Here is a 24,132-nt window from a genome sequence, read left to right on the forward strand (position 1 = left end):
TTAAAAAGGGGGTTTAATGGTCAATTTCACATTAGGTGTGTTCTACCAGGATTCAAAACCAAAGTAGCTCATGAGGGAGAACCTCTCTGGGGGAACTTTGAGTCCCCAGGAGCTCCTGAGGCATCTCCCTTCTGACAGGAATGGGAGCTGCCCTGCAAGAGGGACTTCTGGTAGAGACACCTCCCAGAGCTAGGGAGCCAGGGCGGAAACCCTGGTTGCTGGCCATGGGCTGGGTCTCTGCTCCCTCTCATGGAGGGGCAGCATGGTGGGGGTCTTCTGTTGGAAGGGACAGTTCCTCCAGGGCAGGACCTGAGACAAGGCTGTGGGACAGTCAAGACAGTGACCAGGGTGTAGGCCCAGAGGTTAGGGCCCTTCCTACCAGGCATCAGGCACAAAGCTCTACCACTGTGTCAATCCTGGGGTGGGCTGGCAGATGTGGTGTGGCACTTGGTGACGAGATATGGCAGGTAACACGGTGTGGCCAGCATTATGTGGCATGAGGTGGCATGGAGCCCTGTCCGTGGTCATGGGGTCAGGGGGGCAGGGCAGCTCTGGGCCCGTGTGGCCTTGAGGATTTCCTGCCCCTTCCCCTCTGCTCAGCAGGCTGCCCTGCTGGAAGAGGCCCTGCAAGGCTTCTCTGGATCACATGACTTCAGGATGGGGTGAGAGGGCCCTGTGGAGTACGGGGTCACAGGCACCCTCAGGCTTGAACCGGTGCCGCAGGTGCAAGCTGTTTACCTAGCAGGTGCTGGTGGAGCTGAGTCTGAGGGCACCACCTGCAGGGAGCGGAATCCCAGAACAGCTGGGCGCCCTCCCCCAGGCAGGGCCTGGCAGAGGGAGGCAAGGGGAGCTGGAGACAGGGCGAACCCGGTGGCCCTGAGAGCAGCCCCCCACTTCCCCGGACAGGTTTCCCCTGCCACCACCCCATCAACTGTGCTCCTGTCCGCAGCGGGAACTGGGAGCCAGGCAGTCTGCAGGCCGCTCCCCCCTAGGGGCAGTCAAGCTTGGGCTTCAGCCAGGGTCGGCCCACCTGGGTATGTGCTGCCAGGCCAGCTAGGGGCCTGTCCCAGCTTCTCGGCCCCAGGGACCCCTCTCTGAGCCTGGCCAGGCCTCTAGATGGCAACTGAGGACAGGAGGCTTGCCAGGCTGGGGAGAAGGGTGGGGGCCCAGAAGGGGTCTGGGGGCTCAGAGCCCTAAGGCATCTCTGGGGCAGAGGCTGCCTCTGAGCCACCATACCTCCTCACTGCCCTCCGGCCTCCCCATCTACTAGGCTCCCATGGCCTATCCTCCCACACTGGACACTGAGGCCTCCCTCTCCCCTCACCTCTCTGGCACCTGCCTGGGCTCCCCTTTCTCATCTGTGTGGGTGTCGGGGCCTGTGTGTGCCCCCACTCCAGCCCTGGGGCTCTTTCAGGATCTCACGGTTTCTGCTTCAACCCCTGGTTTGAAATCTTCTCTCTTGGTTTCAGAATTCCCATCCTGGCCCAGGGTGTGCTAAGGCATTTCTGGCAACTGCGGTCCAGGGCTGGGCGGGTGACTGCCCGGCCTTCTGCAGGCAGCTGGGGAAGCTCCAGTGCAGAAGAATCGAGGCCTCCCTGCCAAGGGCGCCACCCAGACCAGAGAGGAAACAGGACTGGGGGCTGGGCCGGCAGGAGCACACCCTTGATGCCTGCTAGGGAGGCCCTGGAGATAGCTTCGGGGGTGTGGGGGTGGGGGTGGGGGGGAGCAAGGGAGGTGAGAGCCTGCCTCTAGGCTCTACCCCCAGCATCCAGTTTCAGGATGGAGCAGGCCAGAGGCTGGGGCTGCCTGGCCTCTACCAGGAGGAGCCGGAACCTGGGCCTTGTGGGCCTTGAACCCGCCCACCCACCGTGGCTTGGTTGATGAGTGTCTCAGCTGTTGCCCAAACCCTGCTTTTTTTCCCATGTTTTCCCCTGTCCACCAGCCCTCCGCCTGCTGGTGACAGCATTTGCTTTTTCTCGGTGTGCATGTTGTCCAAGAGGGCCAGGGGCCCTCCATCCCCTGTCTCCAGGGCCATATGAAATCCGAGCGAGGCCTTTCAGGGCCTTTCTGGGGTCCATGCAGTAGCATTGCAGAGTCTCTGGAGCACTTGGCTGCTTAGCTGGGTGGTGGGGAGGCAGCCCCAGCAGACATCCCCATTCCACGCAGGAGGCCCTGCTCTGGAGGTGGAGCCCAGCAGAAGCCTCCCTGAGCCTAGCTGAGCCTGAAGCTCAGGGTCTGAGCCTCTTTCCAGATAAGCTATTTGAGTTTCTGCCTCTTCCTACCCTGAGTCCTGGCTGATCCAACTCTCGCATGTGTTGTTTGCATACCTGTGGGTGCACACGTTTCTGGGGGGATGTGTGGGGATTATATCCCCACTCATGGTTGCATCTTGCTTCCTAAGTATTCAACCAAAGACATCTCCCTCCACAAATGATACTGAAGAGCCCCTTGTGAGGTTTGCTGTGGCCCCAGAGCCATCTGTGGGGCCAGGATTTCCAACTCCACAAGCGCAGTCCCAGGTTGACTGGATGCAGCTGCTATGGGAACACCCAAGGAGGAGGGTGGGCTCTCCTGTTCCGCGTCCCCAGGGAAGGATGTGTGGGCATCTGCTGGAGCTGATGGTCTGCACTGCCCCTGGGTCTCAGCCCCCCAGGACAGCCCCTTCTGGGAGTGGCAAGAAGGCCACTGGGGACTTCCCTAGGGTGTCTGCTCCAGAACTTGGAAGGGGGCATGCTCCTGTGATGCAGTTGCCCAGCCAAGAGCAAGCCACCCACACCCATGGTGGCCCCCCACCAGGTGGCACTTCCCAATTCCCCACTGCCCCCCATGTTTTGGTGCCCCCCCAGGGATGTCTGGTTTTTTACCAAAGGAGGGTGATGAGGAGGGTCCCAGGCTCAGAGGTCAGGTCACAAGAGGCAAGGAGAAGAGGCAAGTTTTGCCCTGGGAGAGGAAGGGGCTGCTTCCATTGCCCAGGCGAAGGGTCCAGGGGTGCTCCAAGATCTGCTGGCAGCCAAAGGGCAATGACTAGCCCTTCCCCAAGGCCAATGAGGTTCAGTCAGCCCACCATGTTAGCCTTCTGGGTACACTACCCATGACCTGGTCCATTTTATGCCCACCTTGGGCCTCGAACCTTCCCTGGGGCCTTGGCACTCATGTGGCTCCCTCCCTCTCTGTCAGCTGTAGGGTCTGCTTGACTGTCCCTTCCCACCATCCACCCCACATAAAACTGCCCCCTGCTCTCCCCACACCCTTCTGCAGACCCGTCCCACATCATGCCATCCTGGCACCCAGTGGGCGCTCCCCTCGGTGAGTTCAGCTAGAGAGGGGCGGGAGCCACCTTCTCACCTGACCCTGTTCTGCCAGCAGCCCCCACCTCTGCACACCAGCAGGATCTAATTAGGCTTCTTCTGGATTACCTACATTCCACCTCCCTCCCCTCACAGTCTGTCCTCATCTTCTGTCTTCCAGAGCTGGGAGGCAGGGTCAGGCCCCAGCTTGCTTACTGGAGGACAAGACAGACCCAGTGGGAGCCGCCCCTGCAGCCCTGAACCTGCAAAGCCAGGCTTGGAGCTGGGCCCCCGCCCCCCCAGGGGCAGTCTGGTCGTGTGCACGGATTGTTTGAATAATTCAGATTTTAAAAGACCTACTTTCCCGTCAGACCATTTCCTGCTGGAGAGCAGATGGGGCCAGGGCATCTGAATTATGCATTCGTGCTCCCCAGGTTTTAGTGGAGCTGGGCTCTGAGCCAGGCACTGGGACCCAGCTGGCCTGGCCCTTGCCGGATACGGCTGACCGGGTGTGGCAGTGGACTCGGGACCACAGGCTAGGCTCTAAGCCACTTATCAAGAGGGAGGGAGTATCTCCGGGAAGTCAGGAGAAGCCTGGCCTCCTGGCCAGGCATGAGGTCTCCAAGAGGGGCCCCGGTTTATGCCCCACTGAGAAGGGCTGGGTGGTGGGTGGGGGCCCCAAAATGCAAGAGGCCAGTGCAGCAGGAGTGGAGGGTGGGTGGGGAGGGCAGGGTCCCCAGAGCATCCTGTAGACCCTTGGGGTCTCAGGGACCCTGAGAGCTGATCAAGGCCCAGGGCATATATCTTCAGGGCCACAGGGCCCTGCTGCCTGGGGCCTCTGAGGCCTGTGTGCTTCACATGGAGACGAGACCAGGCAGGGAATTTGGGAATGGGGGCCCTGTAGCCCCGTCCCCTCCCTCCTGCATTCCCCTCAACTTTGCCCTCACACCCGGTCCATAAACATATAAATAGGGCTCTAGGCCCCGGCCACAGGGCAAGTTCCAGGGAAGGCCTTGCCACACCCTGAAGACCTACGGACTATCCAGGGGCAACAGGGCTGCACCCCAAAACTTCAGACAGCTGGGGCAGTCACTGGCCTGGTGTCCTGATGCGTGGCCTTGCCCTGCGGCCTTGATGTCCCTGAGGAAGGGCCTGATCAGGCTGATGGTGGCCTGTGGGACAGGGGAGCCCTAGTTCCACCCTCAGATGGGCATGCAGGGACCCAAGATGACAGGATGGGGGTTTTCCTGCCATCCCCACAGCAGCACAGAGTGGGCTCCGTAGAGACCACTCACCCTGCTGCCCAGTTCTTTCTGCTCTGCCTCCCCCTCATCTTTCTTGCTCTCCCCCTCCTCCAGCCACCACCCCTTTCTCCTGCCCCTCTCCCTTCCCTGCTCCTCCTCTCTACTTTTCAGTCCCTGGACTTAGGTGGGCATAGAGGTTGGGACAGCATGACACCCTCTGGACTCTCCGGGATGTCCCTCTCTGATCCCAAGTCTGGGGCCTTGGGACCCATCTGCCAAGGCATATGGGATCTCAGTTTGCTAACCAGGGATCAGACTAGGCTCTTAGCAGTGAAAGCTCAGAGTCCCAATCACTGGGCCACCTGATAATTCTATTTACTTTTTATTTTTAATATTTATCTAGTTATTGCAGCATGCCAGATCTTCAGTTGAGGCATGTAAACTCCCAGTTCCAGCATGTGGGATCTAGTTCCTTGACCAGGGATTGAACCTGTGCCCCTGCACTGGGAGTGTGGAGTCCTAGCTACTGGACCACCAGGAAATACTTTTTTTTTTTTTTCCTCTCCTCCTCTTGAGCAGTGGGCAGTGCTGCTGTCTCATCTCCCCAGCCCTTGTCCTGGACACAGTGACCACTCCATTCTGATTCTCCCTGCTCCCCCACTCCCAACCCCATCCTCAGTCTGAGTCATGTCCCCCTTGCCTGGAACACAGCATGTTGCCCACACCCCTTCCCCCACTCATCAACACTTCTGGAGGTCCCTCTGTGTGCCCCCCGCCCTTGTACACAGGTGGAGCAGTGGGCAAGGGAGTCCAGCCCTGTTTTCCGTAGGCAAGCAGGACAAGGAGCAAGCAGCCTGGGCATGAACCACGTGAGGTCACGGGAGCCAGAGTAGCACTGGGGGGCTGGGGTGGGCTGGGGGAGGCTGCTCTGCAGAGGGGACTTTAGGTTATGGGGGAGCCCCTCACAGGCAGGTAGAGCCACAAGGACCAAAGGCCAGAGCATGGAATATGGAGACTGAGTGTTTAAAGAGCGGAGAGGAGCCAGATGCCAGGCAGTGAGGAGGATGGAACAGAAGGGCAGTAGGAGCTGCCAGTGGTTTGAAACAGAGGAGCAATCCTGCTGATGTTCAATTCTGGCTCAGTTGAGCAGGGTGGACATCTCTGCTTCAGTCAGCACACAGACGAGGGGCTGGTGAGCATGGAAGATTTGTTACCGGTGGGAGGGGGTGGTCTGTGTATGAACATATATATGTATGCTTGTACATGCACATGTTCTTTAGTCCGCTGTCGGGGACCAGAAGCAATGGCACTCCAGGAGCAGCAAGCACAGCCTGGGCCTGAATGTAGGCTTCTAAATACCTGCTCCACCGGAAGGAAACAGGGCCCCTTGAAGAACAGGTTAGGTCAAGGCTGGGGCAGGGAGGACCTGAGACAAGCCTGGAGCTTCTTGTGCCAGCAATTGAGGAAGGGCTCCCAGGAAAGTGGAGACATGCCTGTGTGCTGGTAGGATGAATTAGTGTGTGTGTGTGGGGGGGGGGGGGGGGAGGAGACAGACAAGGGGCACAGCCCCAGAGTGGGTGGGAAGGCATGGGCTCCAAGCTGGGGTCCAGGGCCACCCTATACAGACAGACAGGCTCACACACAAAAGGAAACAGTCTGCTGCAGCTGTGAAAGAGGCTGCGGAGGGAGGGTCTACAGGGCCCCTTGAGGTTTATGGGGCCAGCTGCATTGCCTGCGTGTTCTTCTGCTATGCAGGCCACGGGGAGGAGAGGGCAGCACAGGGAGGGCTGCTGGCAGGGAGCCGATGTGGCAGGGAGCCAATGTGGTTGCAAGGAGGTGATTAGGGTGGGGACCCCAGGCTCTTGCAGTGAAGGACGAGGGTGTCAGGAGTTGTTGGAACTGGGGAGGCGGAGGTCAGATGGAAAGGTGGAAGCTGGTGGGCTAAGGGCCCCAATCAGAAACATCCAGAAGGGGTCTGAGGACACCGGAGACTGCTGGCTGCTCACAGCTGACCTCCTTCCCCCTGATCGCCACCTCCTTCCCTCTCCCCCACCAGGGGGTCTTTGATTCTCAGCTCCATGGCTAACTCTGCCGCAGCAGACTATCTGCCGGGAGCAGACTATCGGTCCCTACTGACAGTCCTTCTCGTTCTCGTGGTCACACCTCCATGCTCAGGTGGCCATTCCAGACAGGAGAACCTTGACTACCGAAGCCACACTGCCCGCACCTGCCCAGCTCACTGGAGCCCCACGGGCACCTCTGAGGACAGCCCTGACCCTGGGCTGCAGGGGGTCCACTCTGCGGGCAGGCGGAAGCCAGGCGTCCCTGAGGCCGACACAGCGTGGGTATGGGTCAGCATGGGTTGGGGGTATGCTGGTGTGTGTGCCGGGTGCACAATGCAGATGTGGAGCGCCCGGGGCTTTACGTGCGCGTGTACAGGGGAGCGGAGTTCAGATGCTGAGCGCCGGGTGCGGTGGCAGGCTCCCGCCCTGCGTCCTTCATCTAAGTCCACTTGGCTGGGAACCTATTGAGTCGACAGTGGGCAGACCACCCTACGCAGTGCCCCGCGCTCCGGCCTCTGCGGAGCGGAGCCTGGCAGGGGGAGAGGCGGGTCTGACTTGGAGGCTACTAGGGAGGTTCCGCGAGGGTACGGCGCTGCCCCTTTAAGCGGCTCGCGCACGCGCGCGGGGGGGCTGGCGGAGGGACGAAGCGCGCGCGCGCCGGAGACTCAGCCGAGCGGGGCGTGCGCGCGCGGCGTGCGCGGTGACGCGACCGTGGGGTTTCCCGAGGCTGCGGGCAGGGGCCGCCGCGCCCATCCCGATGGCTGGAGGCGTCTGAGGGGCGGACGGAGGCGGCGGCGGCGGGAGCGGGAGCGGGAGCGGGCGCGGGAGCGGAGCAGCCGCCGCGGGACCGACCGGACCGAGCTTCGCTGGCGCACCTGCACGCAGCGCCCGCGGAGCGGCCGGAGCGCGACCACCTCCTGGAGCGGCGGCCGAGGCGGCGGGGAGCGGGCGCGGCAGGCGGGACGCGGCGTCGAGGTGAGTGCGACGGCCCCATCCTTAACTGCGACCTCTGTCCCAGACCCCTAGCCCTGACCGTCTTCCCCACCACCAGCCTTCCCCATCGCCCCCGGGTCGCCCGCCCGCCAGGACCTCCCCGCCCCCACCCGGCTGCCTGTCCGAGTCTTTCTGCCCCGCCCGGGTGGGGTCCTCCGGGCGGGGGCGACGAGGACCCCGCGGGCTTCGGCGGGGCCTGGGGCCGAAGTCCTGGGCTCGGGGCCGGGAGTTGGGGCGCCGGCGTCTGGAGTCCAGGTCCGGGCCTCTGGTCTGGGGTCCCTGGTGCAGGCCTGCGGTCCGGGTCCTGGGGTCCGCGGTGGGGGCGGGGCCGGAGACTCCGTGGTTTGGGGGTCTGGGGCCGGCGCCCCTCCACCGGCGCCTGGGAGGTGGCCTGGAGGAGGGGCTCCGAATGGTCCGAGAACAAAGGCGGTGGCGGCCCTGTCCCGCGCTGGGCGGTGGGCGCCATCCTTGGCCACGGGAGGACGGGCTGCGAGAAAAGCGGCCTTTCGGCGGCTGGAGGAGAGGCCGGCGTCGCCGCGGCGGAGAAATGAGGAAGCGGCGCCGAGGGCGCGCGGGGCGGACAAAGCGCCCAGCGAGCGCGAGCCCCGGCCCCACGGTCGCCGCCCGGCCCGAGCGGGGCCGCCCGAAGCCCCGGTGCCGGCGCGCAGCCTGCGGGCGGCGGCCGGGCCCCCGCGCCTCGCGCCGAATGAATGGCCCTCGGCGGCCCGGCAAGATGGCGCGTCCGCCGCGCGGCCTTTGTGAGCCGCCGCCCGCGCCGCGGGGCTCCGGGGGCGCCGCCCGGGGGCGCCGCCCGGGGCCCCCCTTGACCCCGGAGAGGGGGGGAGCGCTGAAGATTCCTCCCGGGGGTCGCTGAGCCATCGGACTTTGAAAACCCTGTCTTTTTCTTGCGAGTTGCTATTTGACTCCAATGGTGTACACACGTTTCTAGTGTCCTTTAAATTACCGAGTTAGTATACCTGAGTAGCGGGAGCTTCTGTGATTAGTGTCTTTTTCATGGACCCTTTTGAGTTAGGTTTGGGAGACTCACGGCCTGAAGGAAAACAGCAGTGTATTTATTTGGGGAAACGGGTGTTTATTTGGGCAAAGGAAGTTGGTGGACATTTACAGTTAAAGAGGACATTACTGAGTTTATGCATACACGATGTATATATTTTCATCTGTAGTTTTGGTTTAGGTTAGAGGCCTTTTGTTTTTGTTTTTCTATTTCCATGTTGCTACTTGTTTAACACAGTGATCTCAAGTAATATTTAATGATTAAGCAGTTGCCTCCGAGATTATTAGGAAAAATATATAGCTATTTTTCATGATAAGCAAATAAATGGAAGTTTTAGCTTTATGAGAAGTTCCTTCAACCCCAGACCCTAGATAAGGTCTGAAGACCATTGTTATCCGTAAGATTTTTACCTGAGTCCTCGTTTTCTAATTTGAGGCTGTAGTCTTTTTTTGGTTTGGAGGGGGTTCTTATGTCAAAGGAAGGTTTTAGTTTGAGTCCTATTTAGATAGATAGGGCCTGTTCTGGATTTCTTCCGGAAGGTACACATTGCAAAAAGAAAGCGAACAGGCAGTTCCTTTTTTGCTTCCTTACTAATAACGTGTGTGTGGCTGGGGACAGGGCTGCTTGCCACCAACATGGAAACAGGTCTGAGAACCTCCAGACTGCAGAACCGGGTGGGAGCTTTTGGCCGGATTGAACTTTCTGACAGAGCTGTCAGAAATGGAGTGCAACTGGAAGGGTCAGAGGGCGCCCTGGCAGGATCCTGTTGGGGAAGATTTCCGGCTGCTGTGAGGCTGGACTGCCGGACCTCTCTCCTCCCAGGACTCACTCCCTCTGTCACACCAAGCCTCTGGTTTCACAGACCTTGTGATTGCTGCAAGTTTTTCTTTAGAAAGTGTGAGTTGAGGAAAGCAGAGTTTTATGGTTGTGCCTGCGGCTCATTCCCAATTCTGCCTGGGGGCGCGTGTTAGGCCTGCCTCTCTTCTGCAGAAATGGAGCAAGAGTATGCTAATAGAGAATATCGTTCAACTCTGCAGTTTTGCTTCAGAATTGACACTTTCTTAAATGAAAACACCCACCAGGTAGGAACCATTCTGTTTGTATGTTACCTGAGTTTATGACACAGCCATATTTACATTATCTGGCAAGTACTAAGAGGAATGTCTTCTTTAGTGATACCTTAATAAGGATTTCTCTTTGTTTGATGTCTTGAGTTACTTCTGTTTTGGGAGGAGTTCAAGTAAATTTCCTCAGATTTCCTTTTAATCTCAGAAGAGATTTGAAGGATTGTCAAAAGGCTGTCAAGTCTTTTTCATGCTTAGTGACTTTGATTTCAAAGCTTGGATCACCTAGGTCTAATGTTGACCACGTGAGAAGAGCACTGATTCTATGAGGAGTTCATTTATTTCTCAAAGTTTTGTTCTGTTACCTTTTATTTTGCTAAAATTTTCTGTTTTTTATCCTTTAGCTTACTTGGAAAAGTTGTATTTCTAAAAATACCTTTGAAAGGGGTCTTTATGTAGACTTGCCTACAATCAGTTTTCTTAGCGAGCACCTTAATGGATAACGTTGACATGCAGTATTGGCATTTATTGTAGTGTCTTCATTTGATTGTTTTTTTCTATGCCCAAAAGATTTGGCTCATGTTGGTTTCTAAATGGGATTAAGTTCTTACTGTCTACAGACTTTGGCTTTTAGTATTAGTGGATTGGTAATAGATATTCTCAATTTTATTATCTCGGCTTGACCATATGGCATGCCATATTATTTTAAAAGCCTTATTTAGCATGAGTCTAATAAAGCATTGAACAGAAAAAATTTAGCATTTTTTAGGCGTCCCTGGTGGCTCAGTCAGTAGAGTCTGCCTGCAGTGTGGGAGACCTGGGTTCAATCCCTGGGTCAGGAAGATTTCCTGGAGAAGGAGATGGCAACCCACTCCAGTATTCTTGCCTGGAGAATTCCATGGACAGAGGAGCCTGGTGGACTACAGTTCATGTGATCACAGAGTCAGACTCTGAATTTTTTAACGTTGGTGTAAATTCTGATCTCAGGTTTGCATTTGTAGATAAGAGTGGTTTGAGAATTTATGAAGCAGGCAGTTCAGTTGAGTGAGTGGTGTAGTGAACATAGAATGAGGGGGTAAAAAGAAATTGAAATTGAAACTGATATCAGAGAAGTAATTTACAAAACTGATTGTGTAACATTACTGGAAGAAGACACGGTCCAGATAGGTCCAAATGTACGTGGAGAGAGTGGCTGTGTATTGAGTAATGGAACAGCACGTTGACTCTTCTGGGAAAAGAATGGAGTCCCACTTCTTTTTAGAGCTGTGGGTTTTGTTCCAGACTTAAACTCTCATTTAAGAAATACAGGCAATTCTGTAGACACTTGAATTGGTCAGTGGATTAGAGGAATGCTAATAGCATTTAAAACCTTTTAGCCCCCTTGTTCTTGTAGCAGTGCTTGCCTTTAGGTGCCGCAGTTATCCATGGAAATTACTGCTCACTTCCAATGATAGAAAAGCTTCCCATTTTATAGAGCAATGTTGCTTTCTTTTCTTTCTTTTAGAAACTTGAGGGTTCCCTTATTTGACTAAGTAAAAATTCTGGGGAAAAAAACATTTTTAAAAACTCACTGATTAAAAAGACCAAGTCAAGATTATCTAAAATAATAATTCTAAGAGATTATCAAGTTGAATCCATATTGCCACTGATAAAAGTTGACAATTTAATAATGAGTTGCCCCAGGATCCCCCTTTGTTTTTTGGCCACCTTGTGACTTGCAGGATCTTAGTTCCCTGACTAGGAATTGAACCTGGGCCCAGGAGTCCCAACCACTGAACTGCCAGGGAATTCCTGCTCCAGGCTTAGTAGTATATTTTATCAAGGGGTCAAAGCTGTTCTTTAATCTGTCTGGACTAGAGTACTAAGGGATTTGGTCGAATATATTCTTGTTTACTTGTGGGTTGTTGTGTCTTTATGCTTGTCTGTGTGTCTTTTGACTCAGTCCTGTGGCAACTGTAAAATATATTCCTGATGCAGATACAGATTCTCTTTACCTGTCCAAGTGTTGTAGTTGGTAAAGCTTTAAAAAATTCTGGGGCCTTCCCTGGTGGTCCACTGGCTAAAACTCCATGCTCCCAATGCAGGGCCATCTCTGGTCAGGGAACTAGATTCCATTTCCCACAACTAACAGTTCACATACTGCAAGTAAAGATCCTGCCTGCCGCAACTAACACCTGGCACAGCCAAATAAATAAATATTTTAAAAAAATTTGAACACTTCTAACTAGACAAGAGAGTATTAAAGTTTCTACAATAGGTTTCCTCCAAAAATTGTCATAGGAACTTTAAGATAATTTCTGAATATCAGGGACAGAAAGAAATGCACTCGTTTCTCAAAGGACTGAGACTGTCTGAGTTAGAACTCAGTTCTGTAACTTGCAGGTTTGGATTTGGTTTTGACTTCCATGTCTCTGTTTCCTCATGTGTAAAGCAGGCACACAAGCCCCTCCTTCCTAGGGTGGTTGTAAGGAGTGTGTGCAGCACTTGGAACACTGCTTGACTGGCAGTTCTCTGTGCTGAGAGCATCATTTCTGTTGCTGTTGACCTTGCTTTGTAACATTTTTTTTTTTTTTTGGCCACAGGGCCCAGCAGGTGGGATATTAATTTCCTGACCCCCGCCTCTTGGAGTCTTAACCATGGGACCGCCAGGGAATTCCCGTATTGACCATTTTCTTACTCTGTATGTTATGCCCCTGCAGCTTGTCTCCCCTTCACGTACTTTGCCCCCCGCCCCTTTCTGGCCACCACTGGTTCTCTGTGCATCGTATGAATAGCTTTGTGTCTAGTTTCGTTTTGTTCAAAAGGCTTTCTTTTACCTTTAAAGGGTAATTTTGATCCTATAATTTATTTTGAAATTGGTAAAACGATTATGTTTTAAAGATCTCACTCCGCCCCCCCCCCTCGTTTATGATGCCAAATTATTTGAGAGTTCACAAAACAGTTTTTGGCATCCCTTAATTTGTCAACTAGTGACAATGAAATATTTTTCATATGTTCTCAAAAGTGCCATAACTTGAAATTTGTGTCTTATTCAGCACCTTTGCTGCTCCCTATCGAGTGTAAATTGTTGTAGAATGGGCGTGGCCCAGGGCCTTATGTTACAAAGTGAAAAACAGGGAGATGGGTCACAGGGGCACCTAACCTACTTTAGAGTTCAGCGATGGCTTCCTAGGGAAAATGTTTCTTTTGGGGAGAGTCTTACATTTCTTGATTTATTACATACATGCAGGCCTGTGTTATATATTTGCTCAGTTTTATCAAATAGTCTTGCCAAGGTATTCTACTGGTAATCTTCCCCCAAATGGATTCAGGAACACTAGATAGTTGTGTGCTTCATGACTGTGCAGACTTGAAGCTCGCTGTGTCTCTTGCACTAGAATCAGCGTGAGCAGCAGGTGCTGTCCAAGCCCCGCATCTCTGGTTTCATTGCTAGGGCTTCTGAACACCTATGTGCAAGGAACTGCAGAGTGGGAGTGGGGAGCACCCCCATGTGATCTGCAAAAGGCTTCCCCAAGGGCTCGTTTCTACTTGTCCTCTTCTTTCTTGTTTGAGTTTGTAGTCAGCCAGGGCGGCTTTGATGACCTCTCTGGCCAGTGTGGAGTAGTGCAGTTCCACAGGCAGAAGGCAGAGTTCCTTGGCGGTATCTGTGTTCTTCATGGTAGAGGCTTCCTCCACCATCGTCCCGTTCACCCATTCAGGGACTGACCAGTTGCTGGGAGTGGCAGAACCACAGCCAAATATTTTAAATCTAGTGTTCACCATCTTTCTCTTTTAATCCAGTTTAATCTGTATTTTCATTTCATCACTACACACTGGAGCCCCCACCCATCCGGTTCCAACATTTTTAGATGTCTTGCCAGGGGACCCCAGGTTTCAGGGATTTTCATAAGAATCAGCTGCAGTCTCGTGTGAGTGCCAAGCCAAAGCTGACAGCTCCCAGGGGGCAGGCAGGTAGGGGGCAGGCAGGTAGGCAAGGGGCTGGAGCAGCAGGGCTGCCACCATCTTGCAGGTTTGCTGGAAAATGTTGAGACTGGAAGGATTCTCCAGTTGGATCCTGCCTGGTGCGTGAAGCAGAAGGAAAGAGTGTTTCAGGCTGAGGAGATGGACCGTATTTTTCATGCAACCAGTTGGCCGCCTTCACTCACTGCCTCCAACACCTAGAACCAGGTAGTGTAAGATGTTGTTTAGTCACTAAGTCGTGTCTGGCTTTTTGGACCCCAAGAGCCTGCTAGGCTCTTCTGTTCATGGGATTTTCGAGGCAAGAATACTGGAGTGAGTTGCCATTTCCTTCTCTAGGGGATCTTTCCAACACAGGGATCAAACTTGCATCTCTTGCATCTCCTGCACTGGCAGACATGTTCTTTACCACTCCGTCACCTGGGAAGCCCTGTATTGCAAGATATGAAGTGAAGTGAAAGTTGCTCAGTCGTGTCCGACTCTTTGCAACCTCATGGACTATACAGTCCATGGAATTCTCTAGGCCAGAATACTGGAGTGGGTAGCCTTTCCCTTCTCCAGGGGATCTTCCCAACCCAGGGATCGAACCCTGGTCTCCTGTATTGCAGGCAGATTCTTTACCAGCTGAGCCACAAGGGAAGCCCATATTGCAGGATAGGTGCTCAGTAAAATTACGGAATGAAAAAACATGATTCATCCAGGGACATAAGTTCCACAGAGCTGGAGAGTGGTGAGAAACGGACACCCAAGAGGTCAGAGCCTTGGTAAAGAATTTGCACCTTTACCTTGAGGGCTCTAGGAAACTTTCAAAGGGTTTTAAGACGATTTACCTGATCAGGAATGAGTCACTTGGTACTTGAACTTGGAGCATGCTCAGAGGAAGGAGGAAGACAGGTCAGATTTCAGATGGGATACTATAAAGAGGAAGGGAGTCTGGGTCAGAGTTGAAAAGCTGGTAGCTGGTGACTGAGATTCCTTGATGACTTAGTGGAAGGTCAGAAGGGAATGAGTGAGTACAGGTTTCTGTCCTGGATATCTGGGTGGCCGTCTTGAATTTACTAAAATGAGCAGTGGTTTGCTGAGAAGACACAGTGAACTTTACACCTTGGTTTTGAGGACCCCAGGAGACATTCCCATATTCTGCATCAGAACACACCAGCTCTTATTCTTTCTACTCCTCTTTGCAAAGCTCTTCTGGAGGTTTGTTGGTACCCTCCACTCCCTTCATTAAGGTCTTTGTACCCATATCCCATCCTTGAGGCCATTCTCCACTCCTGTTAATCTCTTTCTTCCCTTGCTCTGTCCCCCTAATCTTTATGTTGATCTGCCCACTAGGTCTAAGCTCCATGAAGACAGGCACTTTGGTTCAACTGCAGTATTACCAGTCTCCGAAACGCTGAAGTGTTTGTCGAATTGTTGACTTTTGTTACTTGTGAATGTAGAGCCCTGGAGGAGTGGTCTGAATGAATTATTAGTATTTAGATGGTGGTTGAAGTCTTGGGTGTCACCGTTACTTAGAGTGAGGGGTCTGAAGAGTACCATCTGTGGACTCTGGGACTCATTAGGTCCAAGATAGTGTCATGATCTGGGCTTCCCTAATGGCCCAGACAGTAAAGAATCCGCCTGCAGTGTGGGAGACCCAGGTTCAATCCCTGAGTCAGGAAGATCCCCTGGAGAAGGAGATGGCAACCCACTCCAGTATTCTTGCCTGGAGAATCCCATGGACAGAAGAGCCTGGAGGGCTACAGTCCGTGGGATCACGAAGAGTTGGACAGGACTGAGCAACTAACACTTGCACTGTTAGGATCATATTAAGATGTCATTTGACTTTCACTGTGTTGACATTCCCACTGATGGTACAAAAGCAGTGGTGGTTGACACTGCTGGTTCTGTAGCGCAAATCAGGGCTGTGGTACCAAGCCATTTACAGTGATTGTTGTTGTTGTTCAGTTGCTTAGTCATGTCCAACTCTTTGCGACCTCATGGACTGCAGCATGCCAGGCTTTCCTGTCCATCACCATCTTCCTGAGTTTGCTCAAAGTCATTGAGTCAGTGATGCCATCCAACCATCTCATCCTCTGTTGTCCTCTTCTCCTCCTGCCTTCAATCTTTCCCAGCATTAGGGTCTTTCCCAATGAGTTGGCTCTTCGGATCTGGTGGCCAAAGTATTGAAGCTTCAGCTTTAACATCAGTCCTTCCAATGAATATTCAGGACTGATTTCCTTTAGGATTGACTGGTTTGATCTCCTTGCTGTCCAAGGGACTCTCAAGAGTCTTCTCTAGCACCACAGTTCGAAGGCATCAGTTCTTCGGTGCTCAGCCTTTTTTATTGTGCAGCTCTCACATCTGTACATGACTACTGGAAAAATCATACCTTTGGCTATACAGACCTTTGTAGGCAAAGTGATGTCTCTGCTTTCGAATATGCTGTCTAGATTTGTCATTACTTTTCTTCCAGGGAGTAAGGGTCCTTTAATTTCATGGCAGCAGTCACTGTCCACAGTGATTTTGGAGCCCAAGAAAAGAGTCTGTCAGTTTTCATTTTTTCTCCATCTACTTGCTGTGAAGTGATGGGACTGGATGCCATGATCTTCATTTTTTGAATGTTGAGCTTTAAGCCAGCTTTTTCACTCTCCTCTTTCACTTTCATCAGGAGGCTTTTTAGTTCCTTTTTGCTCTCTGCCATAAGGGTGGTGTCATCTGCATATCTGAGGTTATTGATATTTCTCCCAGCTCTCTTGAGATTCCAGCTTGTGCTTCATCTAGTCCGGCATGTCACGTGATGTACTATGCATATAGGTTAAATAAGCAGGGTGACAATTTACAGTCTTGACGTACTTGTTTCCCAATTTGGAACCAGTCCGTTGTTCCATGTCTGGTTCTAACTGTTGCTTCTTGACCTGCATACAGGTTTCATAGCAGGTAGGTAAGGTGGTCTGATATTCCCATCTCTTGAAGAATGTTCCACAGTTCGTTGTGATCCACGGTCAAAGGCTTTAACGTAGTCAATGACGCGTAAGTAGATGTTTTTCTGGAATTCTCTAGCTTTTTCTATGATCCAGAGGATGTTGGCAATTTGATCTCTGGTTCCTTTGTCGTTTCTAATTATAGCTTGTACATCTGGGAGTTCTTGATGGTTATTGTAGTCATAGTATTCTTCACCGCTGTGAACTTGTGGTAAAAAAAAAAATCCAGTTTAATGTCTTTGATGAAGCAATAAAAGTCAGTTTTATTAAACTGCAACCTGAGTACTCATCTTTTTACTGGTCTCTGTGACAAAATGGGAAGTCAGCATAAAGCACTGATCCTAACGTAGCATCTTCACCTATGAGAGTCTGGACAGCAGCTATGCCATTACTTGCCCTGTTTAGACAGGGGAACTTGGCAGATATTTTCTTAAAAACGAATGAAGTGAACCAGATACTTCAAGGAAAATAACTGACATTGTTGGCAGTGATAAAATTTGAGCTTTCAGATGGAAATTTGAATTTTGGAAAACTTGATTCTGCTACCATGAGCTTGACAGCTTCCTGGTACTTTTCTTTCAAGATAGGTGGAGATGTTAAGGAAATGTTTCTTTTTTTAATGTTATATAATAAAATGTGTCAACGTTGGGAAGATCTGCTTAACTCAGGGAGGTGATGTTTTCTGATGGCCAGTATGTGATGCTTGGAACTCAGGGATAGGTAAAAGATTCATTCAAAGCATCAGAGTGGAGTGAGGCCCCTGGTGTTTGATGTAACAGTGTGAACAGTGAACAGTTAACTGACAGGGTTTCAGATTCCACATCAGAACTTTAAGAAACTTACCACTTTTCAAGTTTTGATGTAGTATCAAAGAAGACAGTCGACATTTATTTGAAAAGGCTAAGTCACTCCCTTTTCCTACCATGTATTTGTGTGAGAATGTTCCTCACCTCCTTCAACTGGACAAAGTGTGGCACCAGATTGACCTGTTGCTTCCCCCCTCCCACCCCTGGGCAGACACTTAACAGCTTTGCTCACGTGTACAATGTTGCCACTCCTCTCTCCAAGTTATTTTTCTGGTTATACTTTGTAAAAATATTGTTTTTGGTAACAGGCAGTGTGCTTATTGAACGTTTTTAGAAAGTCTCTGCTTTAGTTTCTCACAGAGTAAATACCCGTTGATCTAACCTATGTAAACAAGAGCCCCTGGGGTCCTCACTAGTGAAGAACGTACAGGAAGCCTGAGCCTCGGCCTCCAAGCAGCACGATGGGAGAGGAGTGCAGTGCTTACCTTGAAGGACCACTTGAGGGCCTTGGCCAGGCGCCTGCAGGGACCAGTGAGACCCTTCTCTGGAGACAGGCACCCTGGCCTGATGTGTCCTTAAGGTGTAGGGTTGTGCCTTTTCCCAGGGAGAAGAACCACCTGGAGATTCTCTAAAGGTTGAAGACCCACGGGTGCAGCTTGCGTGTAGCAGGATGGGCAGAGGCAAAGCTGCTCAGAGGAGTGAAAAGAGTTGGAAGAACATCATAGTAGTGTCAGCTCCTGTGAGCATCTCTGGGGGGCGGGGGGAGGGAAGTATCAGAGAAGCAGGTTTGGTTGGGAATGAGAAGTCGTCGAGGGTTCAGTGGTCAGGACTTCCCAGGTCCGATGAGTGGCAGTGGGGTAGGGGGAGGCTCTGAAGGAAGGGGATTAATTTTACTTATTTTTTCTTTTTTGACCGTGCTGTGTGGCATGTGAGATCTTTGTTCTCTGACCATGGATTGAACCCTTGCCTTCTGCAGTAGAAGTGCAGCCTTAACCACTGGACCACAAGGGAAGTATCTGTTTGATGGCTGGTGAGCAGGAAAAGGAAAAAGGTGCTGAAAAAGAAGTTAGGGCAGGGCTTCAGAGATGGCTGGGATTTCCTTTTAAAAGGTGGTAGAGGGACTTCTCTGGGTGGTCCAGTGGCTAAGACTGCGTGGTCCCATAGCAGGGGCCCTGGTTCAATCCCTGGTCACGGAATTAGATCCTGCATGCCACAACCAAGACCCGGTGCAGCCAAATAAATAAATTTTTTTTTTCTTTTTTTTTTTTTTAAAGAAAAGGATGGTGGAAACATTTGAGGTCGAGTGCAGGAGGAGGTTAGGGGATGAACCAGGCAGATACCTGGACAAAGGGAGAAGCCCTAAGACAGGACTGAGCTAGGAACTGAAATGAAGGCTTGGGAGATGGATGTTACTTTCCATTTGGCATAGATGTTCCTATATATAAAATGTGTTGGAAGAGGTGGTTGAAGATAACCCTGTTGAAATAAAGTACTTCAAACCATGGCCCTTCCATCCTCCACCTGCAGTTCCCTCGGCAGTAGATGAATTTGCATTTTGCAGGTGACCAGTGTTGTTAGCTCATGCTTGTTAGGCACCTAGTCTGTTAGCTAGATGCCATGCCAAGAGCTTGATGGTATTACACTCTGATCTACTCATCAGTTCTGAGCCTGGTCCTGTGAGTAGACCCATTTCACAGATGGCTAAACCTGTCAGGGAGATTAGGTAATTGGCCAGAGTTACAGCTAGAAATCTGCTGGACCCATATCTGAATGTTAGTTATTTGCTTCCAGAGCTCTTACCTGTTACACCATGGACCATCTAGCATGCATGCCTCTCCAGTCTCCCATCTCTTAGGACTATTGTGTCTGCCTCTGCCTCCTTCATAGATTATTAAAGAGAAGGTTCTTCCACTTGAGGATGTGCTCACCTACACTTTTATCTTTAGTTTCTTCTTTGGGGCTCTTTCTGTTCTACCTTCAAATGTGACTAATAAGTCTTATATAACTCAATCTCCCAGTTAATCTTGGTGTCCTTTTCAGCCATTATTCTTTTTTTTTTCTCTCTCTATTTAAAATTAAACTCTCTGGACAGGCGGTCTGTCTCCACTACCTCAGTTCCTCCGTCCCTCCTGTCCTCTTCCTTTGAGGGCCTGTTCCTGTTCCCCCTGAGCCAGCACTGTTGTTATTTTTATAAAAATGTCCTTTCAGCAAGTCTATTTTATTGTCTCCAGTTTTTATCTTTAAATTTTTTATTTTAATAATAAAAGTGTTTAATTGTTTATAGTACAACATTAGTATTATAAAAATGAGGGGAAAATCAATCATTGACCTATCTGGAAATAACCTTGTAATATTGTATTTCCCTTTAGTCTTTTGTATTGCTCGTGCACATGTGTTCAGAGATACCTCTCCAGATTGGAGGTCACACTGTATACTTAGATTTTTAAATTCTGCTCTACTTTGTTAATACATTACGTGTATTTCTAAAGGTCATCTTTGAAAACACAACTATTAACTGCGCAACTGTTGATGGCGTTGCTTCCTCCCTGGCTTCCCTGTGCTCATGAACTGGACATCCTGGCTCTGCAGTCTGAGCTTTGAGGCCATAAGCAGGTTATTTAACTCCTCTCCTAGTTTCCCCATCTCCAGGAGAGTGGTGAGGATGAATTGAGATGGTGCAAATGGAATGCTTACCCCGTGCCTAGTGTGGTGCAAGCACTGGCATGTCCGCTTCCTTTACCACCCCTGCTGGTGACCTCTACCTTGTTTGCCTTCTTCCTTTCCTCACGTGCTTCTCCAATCTGACCCCTGCTCTTTATTTCTGTCTTTGTGGATGCTGTCTCACTTAAGGTTTTCAGGGGTTCTTCTGTTTGGCTCTGAAGTGTTAGTTTCCTGGGGCTGCAGTAACATTACCACAGACTGAGGGGCTTAACCAGCAGAAATGTGTTCTCTCAGAGTTTCAAAGGCTGGAAGTCTGAAATCCAGGTGTTTGCAGGACAGTTCCCTTGGGTGCCTCTTTCTGGCTTTGGGTGGTTGTTGGCGATCCAGTTTCTGCCTCTTTCACATGGCCTTCTCTCAGTCTGTCTCTGGTCTTGTAAGAACACCAGTCATTGGATGAGGGACTAATCCAATGTGACCTCATTGTGAGTTAAAACTAATTATACCTGCAAAGACCTTTTTTTTCCCAAATCACTTTCGTATGTTTCAAGTGGACAAGAATATTTGAGGGCCTCTTTTCAACTGACTTCAGTTACCTGGAGCTTCCTCCCAGGCCTGTTCCCCTCGCCTTCCTGGTTCCCAGTGGCCCACGTCTTTCCCTTCCTTTCATGGCTGAGCTTATAAAGAGAATTTTAGTTGCAGTTTGAAGAAACCAATAGAGAGAACTTAGGTAGAAAAGATAAATGTCTTATCAGGATTCTGGGTGTCTCATGGAACCAAAGTTCAGGAACAGAGCTGGGCTTTTTAGTCCAGGGTGGTCTCAGAGGATGGAGACCCTGGAGAGTCCCTGCCTTGCTCTCGTCCATTCTCTGTGTGTGCCAGGCCACCTGCACAGTGAGGAAAGAGCCCTGAAATGGTCATGTTCTGTTTTCAGCATGTTCTGCCCATCACACTCTTCTCTTGGTTCCTGGTTCTCCTTCTGCCGTCTTGTTTGTCCTTCTTGGTTGCCTTCCGAGGTTCCTCTCTGGCCAGCCCTGCATACCCTCAGTGGTCTGGTCTTTCTCCATCCTGAGTCCAGGTTTCCCTCTGTTATTGGGGGGTGTCTTTAGGTGATCGTGGCCATTCCCATCTGTTCTTGTCTGTTTTAAATGCTATTTACTGAGAGTTTCGATGATTCTTAAATTTGTATCTCTACCGCAGCCTTTCAGACCTCCAGGCTGGTCTGCCTGCCTGTCCACCTGAAGTCTCCTTCCTTTTGCTGTTTTCATTACTAAGTCCTTGATCCTTTAGTTCTCAGCCTGAGTGGCAGCTCCTCAGAGAGGCTCTTTCTGGCCACCAGTGTTGCTTTTGGTCATGTTGATTGAGCACAGTTACTGCCTCATGGTGCCGAGTTGTGAAGCCCTGTCTCTTACCCTCCCCTAGCACAGGCTGGAAGTAGAGGCTGCACCCGTTTGGGACTATTTGTGTGGGCAGGGTTAGTTCTTGGACTTGACTGAGTCAGACCTCCTGAAAGTCCATCAGTCCATCTGTAAGCCTGAGACTCGGGTGGGTTAGAGGAGCGCCGTGAGCACCTGTGCCACACAGTCAGGTTGAGGAGACCTGAATTGCAGGCAGTTTTCCTGAGAGTGGACAAGGGGCTGCTGGAAAGGCTTGAGATGGCTTAACCGCTGAGGGGTGGGCTTGGGGGTGGCTGCTGTAGATCCTAGAGGTAATGGAAGGGGCATGGAGCCTTCATGGGAACCGATGGACTTGAGGCTGGACACTAATTGGCTTGGCATTTAAAACGTGCTTCTGAATCAGTAACAGACTGTCATATCCTCTGTACAATTTCTTAAGATATGGGAATTGAGTGCATACATTTCCCATAATTTAAAACATGACATATTCAGGAAAAGGCTAAACTGCTGGTAGCGCGCTGCTCTTCAGCTTTACAGCAGCATCTCTTCTGGTCTGAACATGTACTCACAGATTGAGGTGATGCTGGTTGGACAAAGAGAGCACCTGGAGTTGCTGGGGTGCTGCTGAGATTCAGGGGGTGAACAATTCTAACCATTTGGTAACCTGAAATTATTTAGTAGATATAGAAGGGGAAAACCTCTGCTCCTGAAAGTGGTAATTTCCCTATCACAGGCAAAAGTTTTTTGACTTTTGCTTTTAATTTCTGTAGTTTAAATGAGCTTTGAACAGTAGAATTTTTTTCAGAGGTGGAGATATTTTGTAGTCTGTATTATATAATATGGTAGCCACATGTAGCTGTTGAAATGTCACCTGTGTGACTTTTTAGCTTTAATATGGGCTTGCTTGATAGCTCAGTTGGTAAAGAATCCATCTGCAATGCACGAGACCCCGGTTTGATTCCTGGGTCAGGAAGATCCACTGGAGCAGGGATAGGTTACTCATTCCAGTATTCCTGGACTTCCCTTGTGGCTTAGCTGGTAAAGAATCTGCCTGCAGTGCAGGAGACCTGGGTTTGATCCCTGGGTTGGGAAGATGCCCTGGAGAAGGGAAAGGCTACCCACTCCAGTATTCCGGCCTGGAGAATTCCATGGACTGTGTAGTCCATGGGGTCACAAAGAGTTGGACACGACTGAGTGACTTTCACTTTCACTTTCATGGTTAAATGAGGGGCTTCCTGGATGGCTCAGCAGTAAAAAAAAAAAAAAAAAAAAAAAATCACCTGCAGTGCAGGAGACACAGGAGACTCAGGTTCGATCCCTGGATTGGGAAGATACTTTGGAGGAGGACATGGCAACCCACTCCAGTATTCTTGCCTGGAGAATCCCATGGACAGAGGAGCCTGGTGGTCTACAGTCCATGGGGTCACAAAGAGCCAGACTTGACTGAAGCATTGTAGCAGGCAGGCACGCATACGTGGTTAAATTAAAATAAAAACAAAAACACGTGGCAAAAATAGCCATAGTGGATAGCATGGTCCTGTAGAGATCTGGGAGATCTGAGGAAAAGTCTTCATATAAGAGGGTGAGAATTGGGAAAATTAAAATCTGTTTAGGACCTAATATTTAGCAGCCTTTGTATATCTGAGTTGCTCCTGTGTGCTCAGTTGTGTCCAACTCTTTGAAACCCATGGACTGTAGATCACCAGGCTCCTCTCTCCGTGGAATTTTCCAGGCAAGAATAGTGGAGTGGGTTGCCATTTCCTTCTCCAGGGATCTCCCTGACCCAGGGATCAAATCCTTGTTGCCTGCTTTGGCAGGCAGATTCTTTACCATTGCACCACCTGGGAAGCCTTGTGTTTGTATAGACCTTTCTGAAATACAAAACCCCTTCCTAAAGTTGTGTCCTTTGTCTTTTAACACCACCAGTGGCTGTCATGTGATCAGAGAATTTATAGCTAAGGAATATTAAAGGAAGGCTAGTTAGCTAGTTCATTGAGCCCATGAGGAAAGCACAAACAACTTTACCACCAAGTGCTCTATTCGGACACTTGCCTTCCTCACAGACCACCAGAAACAACAAATTTTTATCTTATAATTGTATAATCATAAGAGCTTGCACTTAACCTCCATTTTAGAATTTATAAAATCTGTACATACCAGTGCCACATTTAATTCTCACAACAGCCCTGAGATGTCAGTCTTATCTCCCCATTTTACAAATGAGGAAATAGGACCCAGAGGATTTATACAGCTACCCTCTGGGGCGCAACAATGGGTCTCGTTTCCTTCATAAAACACAACTTAATATGCTTCCAATTGCCTGGCTCAAGATGGAGTACATCTTTTCCTCAGGCTACTGCCTTGTTTTTCAGATGTCCAACTGCTTTTTCCTTGTCTACTGTGCCACATCTATTCCCTCCATTCAGGGTCAGTGCTGGGAATGACTCATTGTCCCCTAGTATCCATTCTCTCCTTTCTTGTAACAAAGTATTAGTTGCTCAGTCATGTCTGACTTTGCGACCCTCTGGACTGTAGTCTGCCAGGCTCCTCTGTCCATGGAATTTTCCAGGCAAGAATATGGAGTGGGTTGCCATTCCCTTCTACAGTATCTGAGGTTAGGAACCTATATTCTTTTGTAAATCTTGGAGTGTTGATCAAACATGATTGATAAATGTATATTTT

General features: G+C 50.7%; 1 protein-coding gene across 3 annotated transcripts in view; it reads left to right on the top strand.

Moving 5' to 3' along the window:
* The first annotated feature begins 7,449 nt into the window (after positions 1 to 7,449).
* GNB1 (G protein subunit beta 1) overlaps positions 7,450 to 24,132 on the top strand; it is a 75,963-nt gene continuing 59,280 nt past the window's right edge. Inside the window, exon 1 of one of the 3 annotated variants that reach the window (XM_061160572.1) lies at positions 7,450 to 7,569. The gene's annotated coding sequence lies outside the window, so the exon portion shown is untranslated. The remainder of the gene's footprint in view (positions 7,570 to 24,132) is intronic. The other 2 variants (XM_061160571.1, XM_061160570.1) reach the window with 2 other exon arrangements.

This window comes from Dama dama, chromosome 14, assembly GCF_033118175.1.
Source record: "Dama dama isolate Ldn47 chromosome 14, ASM3311817v1, whole genome shotgun sequence".
NCBI lineage: Eukaryota > Metazoa > Chordata > Mammalia > Artiodactyla > Cervidae > Dama > Dama dama.